We start from the raw sequence: 6000 nt of genomic DNA on the forward strand, positions 1-6000 counted from the left end.
CAATTTATATCTCCCAATAACTTTTGAAAGTCATTAAGTGATTTGAGTTGATCTACTCGTATTTGAATTTTTGGTGGACGGACCATGGTTGAGGATAATAGAACTCCTAAATAATTAATTGGAAGATTTAATTGTACTTTATCTATTGCTATCTCTAGATTATAATTTTTTAATAAGTTTGTAAGTGTGGCATAACATTCTAGCAATGTTTTTTTTATCTTTATGTGCCATTAACACATCATCCATATAGTGAAATATTTGTAGTTCAGGGTTTTGATTTCTAAGTGGCTGGATTGCTTTATCAACATAAATTTGGCACAAAGTTGGGCTGTTAGCCATCCCTTGAGGGAGTACTTTCCATTCATATCTCTGATCAGGACCTTCATGATTCAGTGGAGGGATAGTAAATGCAAAATGTGGACTATCCTCGGGATGAATTGGAATTGAGAAGAAACAATCTTTAATATCTATAGCTAGAACATGCCAGGTTTTTGGTAGAGCAGACAATTGGGGAATCCCTGATTGAGCAGGTCCCATAATAACCATCTCATTATTAATGGCTCTTAAATCTTGTAATAATCTCCATTTACCAGATTTCTTTTTAATAACAAAAATGGGAGTATTATGGGGAGATACGGAAGGTTGTATATGTCCTTCCGCTAATTGCTGTTTGACCAGATCATGGGCTACTTGTATCTTTTCTTTAGTTAGGGGCCACTGAGGAACCCACATTGGTCTTTCTGATTTCCAAGTAATTTTGATTGTCTCAGTGGCCCTTTTTGAAAACCCAATCCATGTTTATTTATCTCTTGATCTATTTGAATTGGTGCTGTTATATCTTGTTCTTGATCTCTTAATCTCTTTTCTTTTCTAAAGCCTTGTTTTGCCCTCGTAGTGGGCGCGTTAGGATTGACGTTATTCGTTAATGTCAATCCTAATTGATCTAGGACATCTCGTCCCCATAAATTTATGGGGAGATGGTCCAATACATAGGGCTGTATAGTTCCTTCACATCCTTCAGGATCCCTCCAATCTAATACCATTGCACTTCTATGGGGATTAGTTGCCACTCCTAGGCCTCTAAGCGTTTGGGTCGCTTGCTGTAATGGCCAATGCTTAGGCCATTCCTGGCGAGATATGATGCTGAGGTCAGCGCCTGTGTCCAGCAGTCCATTAAAATTATGTCCTTGAATATTTAATTTTAGCATAGGGCGAGAATCTAAATTTAAAGATAGCATAGCCCAATCTACACCTGTGGAGCCTAATCCCTTGGAACCTCTTTCTACATTACAACTGGAAAATTTATCATGTAGGCTTGGTATTATTAATAACTGTGCTATTCTATCTCCTGATGAAATTACTGATATACCTCTTGGAGAACTAGCTATGATTTTTATTTCACCCTCATAATCGGGATCAATTACCCCAGGACTTATCATAAGTCCTTTAAGTGTAGAAGAACTGCATCCTAATAATAAGCCTACTGTTCCCTGGGGAAGAGGTCCTTTTACTCCTGTGGGAATTATTTGAATTCCCATCTCTGGAGTTAATACTGCTCTGGCAGAGGCACAGATGTCCAACCCTGCGCTCCCTCTAGTCTGTCTGATGAGGGATCTAATGGATAATGCGTCCTGGGCACCACCTTGATGGTGCTGCTGGGTTCCTCCATTGCCCCGTATATTTGTGGTTTTGGGCCCCGGGGCATTGGGCCCTCCAATTCGTTTTTTGACAACGGGGCCTGATGCCTTTCTCCACGATATCGTGGGTAGACACTTGGTCTTTGTCCATTTTTTGATAATGGAATACCCTCTATGGTGGTTTGAGAATGGCATTCATTAGCCCAATGTCTCCCTCTATGGCATCGTGGGCAAATACCCGGGATTCTACTCTTTTGATATCTAGCTTTGTTAAACTCTCCTCCTATGGGGCAATTTCTTTTAAAATGTCCTTCTTGATTGCAATTATAGCATGTTTTTGGCTTGGTACCTAAAGCCTGTTTTACTTCAGCTGCCATGACTTGTCCTTGTTCATTAATGTCTCTACATAATTTAATATATGTGTTTAAATCTTCCTGTTTCCATGGTCTAATGACCTCTTTGCAGCAACAATTTGCTTGATCGTAAGCCAGTTGTTTTATAAATGGCATTGCCTGTTCTGTATTTTCAAATGTCTCAGAGGCTGCTTCAATAAGTCTAGCTACAAAGTCAGCGTAGGGCTCATTAACTCCTTGTATTATCTTAGATAGTTGACCTTGAAAATCCCCTTGTCCCTTCAAAGTTTTCCATGCCTTAATTGCATTTATGGCGACCTGAGCGTATACGCCAGGATCATATCTGATTTGCTGCATCTGCCCTTCAAATTCTTCTTTCCCCAGTAACATTTTCAGGTCTCGTTCAGGGTAACCTGCTTCTGCATTTCGCCTAGCTGTCTCCTTGCAAAATTCCTCATTGGCAATTTTCCATAATAAATATTGTCCTCCATTTAGCACAGAATTACACACGTTAGCCCAATCTGCTGGTGTTAAGTCCCAGCTGGTAATAGATTCGACCATACTGACTGTGAAGGGAGCGGCCGGGCTGTAGGTTGCTACAGCTTCCTTTAATTGCTTTACTATTTTGAAATCTAAGGCACGGTAAACTCGTTCTCTTTCTTCTCCCCGCTCAACTACAGGGCATGCTAATTTTTGGGGTCCCGCCTCAGGATTCCTTTCATCATCTATGGAGGCAGGTAAAGCTGTTGGTTGAATTATGCCCTCTGGTGGTGAAACGGAGTTAGTAGCAGCCTCCCTATCTGATGACCGTTTTTTCCCTGAGCTTGCCTTGTTCAAATTTTCTTCTATCTGACTAGCTTGAGAGACCTTTTGTTTTGCTTGACCTAATATGTTTTCTGCCATGGCCTGGACCTCTAACAATTTACTTAACAGTTTTTCGGTTTGTTTTTTACTAGATTCTAATCTACTATAAAGGTAACGTAACCCAATAAGATAGGATAGAAGAAAGCCAAAACAGAATGAAACAGAAACGGAGAGGAGGAAAATGATTATGTCAATTTTCTCTCTCTCAGGGCCGAATAACTTCAAACCTTGAGTTAACCATTTATCCCAATTCGTCTGAAAAAATTGTAAGGCTAGAGAGCCTGAAATAAAAGCAGAATAAATCAAAACAGAAATACCCATTCTGTCGCCTTTCCTTAGGGGCGAGCGATATTACTCACCTTTAAATTTTGGGCGTTCCCAGTACAGGGCCACCAAAATGCCGCAAACTGCCCGGCCCCGGGCCGGCTGAGTCCCGCTCCTGCTGCCGAGCACTGCCTGCGGCACCCCTGCTGAGCGATTCCCTGCTGAGCTGTCAGTGCACGCGGGCTTGCAATCTTGCAACCCGGTTGGGCACAAAAACACAAGCCAGTCAAACTGAGACAAAGTTTTATTTAGAGAGAGGCCGTGTGCGTCCCCTAACAGGTGGGTCCGCCACGTGTGTGTTCTACCTGAGCCGGGGGGGTTTCCACTTCCCCCGGAACACCCTCCTACCATCCTTTTCCAACCAATGGGAACTCTCCCATTACAAGAGTGACATGAGTAACCTGAGTCTTGAAATGGGCCCAGCTGAACAGCATGAGTCCAATTACCATATGAATGTGAATTGTTGGCTGGCAGTCATTAAATCCAAAGGTGCCTATATCAATATTTTTGCTGTGGCTCCTAACACAATGAGCTATAACATCTTTAGTTTTTTCTCCAGCATGAAGGGAGCCCATCAAAAATCCAGAAGAAGTATCAACTGTAACATGCAAATATTTTAATTTTCCAAATTCTGGCAAGTGTGTGACGTCCATCTGCCAAATATGGTTAGGTATCAATCCTCTAGGATTGACTCCAAGATTAACTTGTGGTAAAAAGGTCACACAATTTTGACATTGTTTTATTATTTGTCTAGCTTGCTCCTTAGTTATTTTAAAACGCTTTTGTAAAGTATTAGCATTGACATGGAACCTTTTATGAAAATTTATAGCTTCTTCTAGTATAGAGAAAATATGTACGTCATGTGTAGTTTTATCTGCTAAATCATTGCCCAAACTAAGGGCTCCAGGCAATCCTGTATGTGCCCTGATATGTCCTATAAAGAATGGATCTTTTCTGTCCCAGATTAAACTTTGTATAGTGGAAAACAAAGAGAAAACAGTAGAAGAAGGGGAAATCCTACCAGCATCTTCAAGGGATACTATAGCATTAACTATATACTGACTATCAGAAAATAAATTAAATACAGAATCTTTAAACATCACAAAAGTTTGTAATACTGCATTAAGCTCTACCTTTTGAGCTGATTGTTTGGGTACTAAAAATGTAAAGTTCTATCAGGTGTAACTATTGCTGCTGTACATTATTTGACCCATCAGTGAATATATTTGGAGTATTCATGATAGGTGTTTTTCTTGTCATTTTTGGAAAAATTACAGGATGCAATGACCAAAAAGACAATAAAGGATTAGATGGTAAGTGGTTATCAAATGAAACATTAGATTTGCACATGATTATTGCCCAAGTATTTAACTCATTAGCTAATTCATCAATTTGATTCATAGTATATGGAGTAATAATTTTATTAGGAGAAATTCCAAACACTGCCTTTGCTGTTTTTATTCCTTTGAGTATTAATTGTCCTACAGCCTCAGGATACCTAGTAAGAATAGTGTTAGGAGAATAAGATAAATGTATCCATAATAATGGACCTTCTTGCCAAAATACCCCTGTAGGAATATTTTTTGTTGATAGTACAATAAATAATAAAGGCAAACTTATATCAATTCTATCCAAATGCATATTTTCCATATATGTTTCAATGATTTTTAATGACTTTCTTGCTTCAGGCGTCAACATTCGGGGTGAATTTGGATCTGATGGACCTTTTAGGATATCAAATAAAGGTCCCAATTCTCCTGTTGGAATACCTAGATAAGGCCTTATCCAATTTATGTCTCCTAATAACTTTTGAAAGTCATTAAGTGATTTGAGTTGATCTACTCGTATTTGAATTTTTGGTGGACGGACCATGGTTGAGGATAATAGAACTCCCAAATAATTAATTGGAAAATTTAATTGTACTTTATCTATTGCTATCTCTAGATTATAATTTTTTAATAAGTTTGTAAGTGTGGCATAACATTCTAGCAATGTGTTTTTAGCTTTGTGTGCTAATAATATATCATCCATATAGTGAAAGGATTTTGATTTCTAAGTGGCTGGATTACTCTGTTAACATAAATTTGACATATAGTTGGGCTGTTAGCCATCCCTTGAGGGAGTACTTTCCATTCATATCTCTGATCAGGACCTTCATGATTTAGTGCAGGGATAGTAAATGCAAAACGTGGACTATCCTCAGGATGAATTGGAATTGAAAAAAAACAATCTTTAATATCTATAACTAAAACATACCAAGTTTTTGGCAAAGCAGACAATTGAGGAATCCCCGATTGAGCAGGTCCCATAATGACCATTTCATTATTAATGGCTCTTAAATCTTGCAATAATCTCCATTTACCAGATTTCTTTTTGATGACAAAAATGGGAGTATTATGGGGAGATACAGAAGGTTGTATATGTCCTTCCACTAATTGTTGTTTGACCAGATCATGGGCTACTTGTATCTTTTCTTTAGTCAAGGGCCGCTGAGGAACCCATACTGGTCTTTCTGATTTCCAGGTAATTTTTATTGTCTCAGTGGCCCTTTGTGAAAATCCAACCCATGTCTGTCTGTTCCTTGATTTATTTGTATTGGTGCTGCTATACCTTGTTCTTGTTTTTCTAATCTTTTTCCTTTCCTAAAACCTTGTCTAGCCATAATAGTGGGTGCATTATTGATATTATTTGTTAATGTTAAACCTAATTGATCTAAGACATCTCGTCCCCATAAATTTACAGGAAGATGATCCAATACATATGGCTGTATAGTTCCTTCACATCCTTCAGGATCCTTCCAATCTAATACCATTGCACTTTTA

Source organism: Urocitellus parryii, chromosome 1 (assembly GCF_045843805.1).
Source record: "Urocitellus parryii isolate mUroPar1 chromosome 1, mUroPar1.hap1, whole genome shotgun sequence".
Classification (NCBI taxonomy): Eukaryota; Metazoa; Chordata; class Mammalia; order Rodentia; family Sciuridae; genus Urocitellus; species Urocitellus parryii.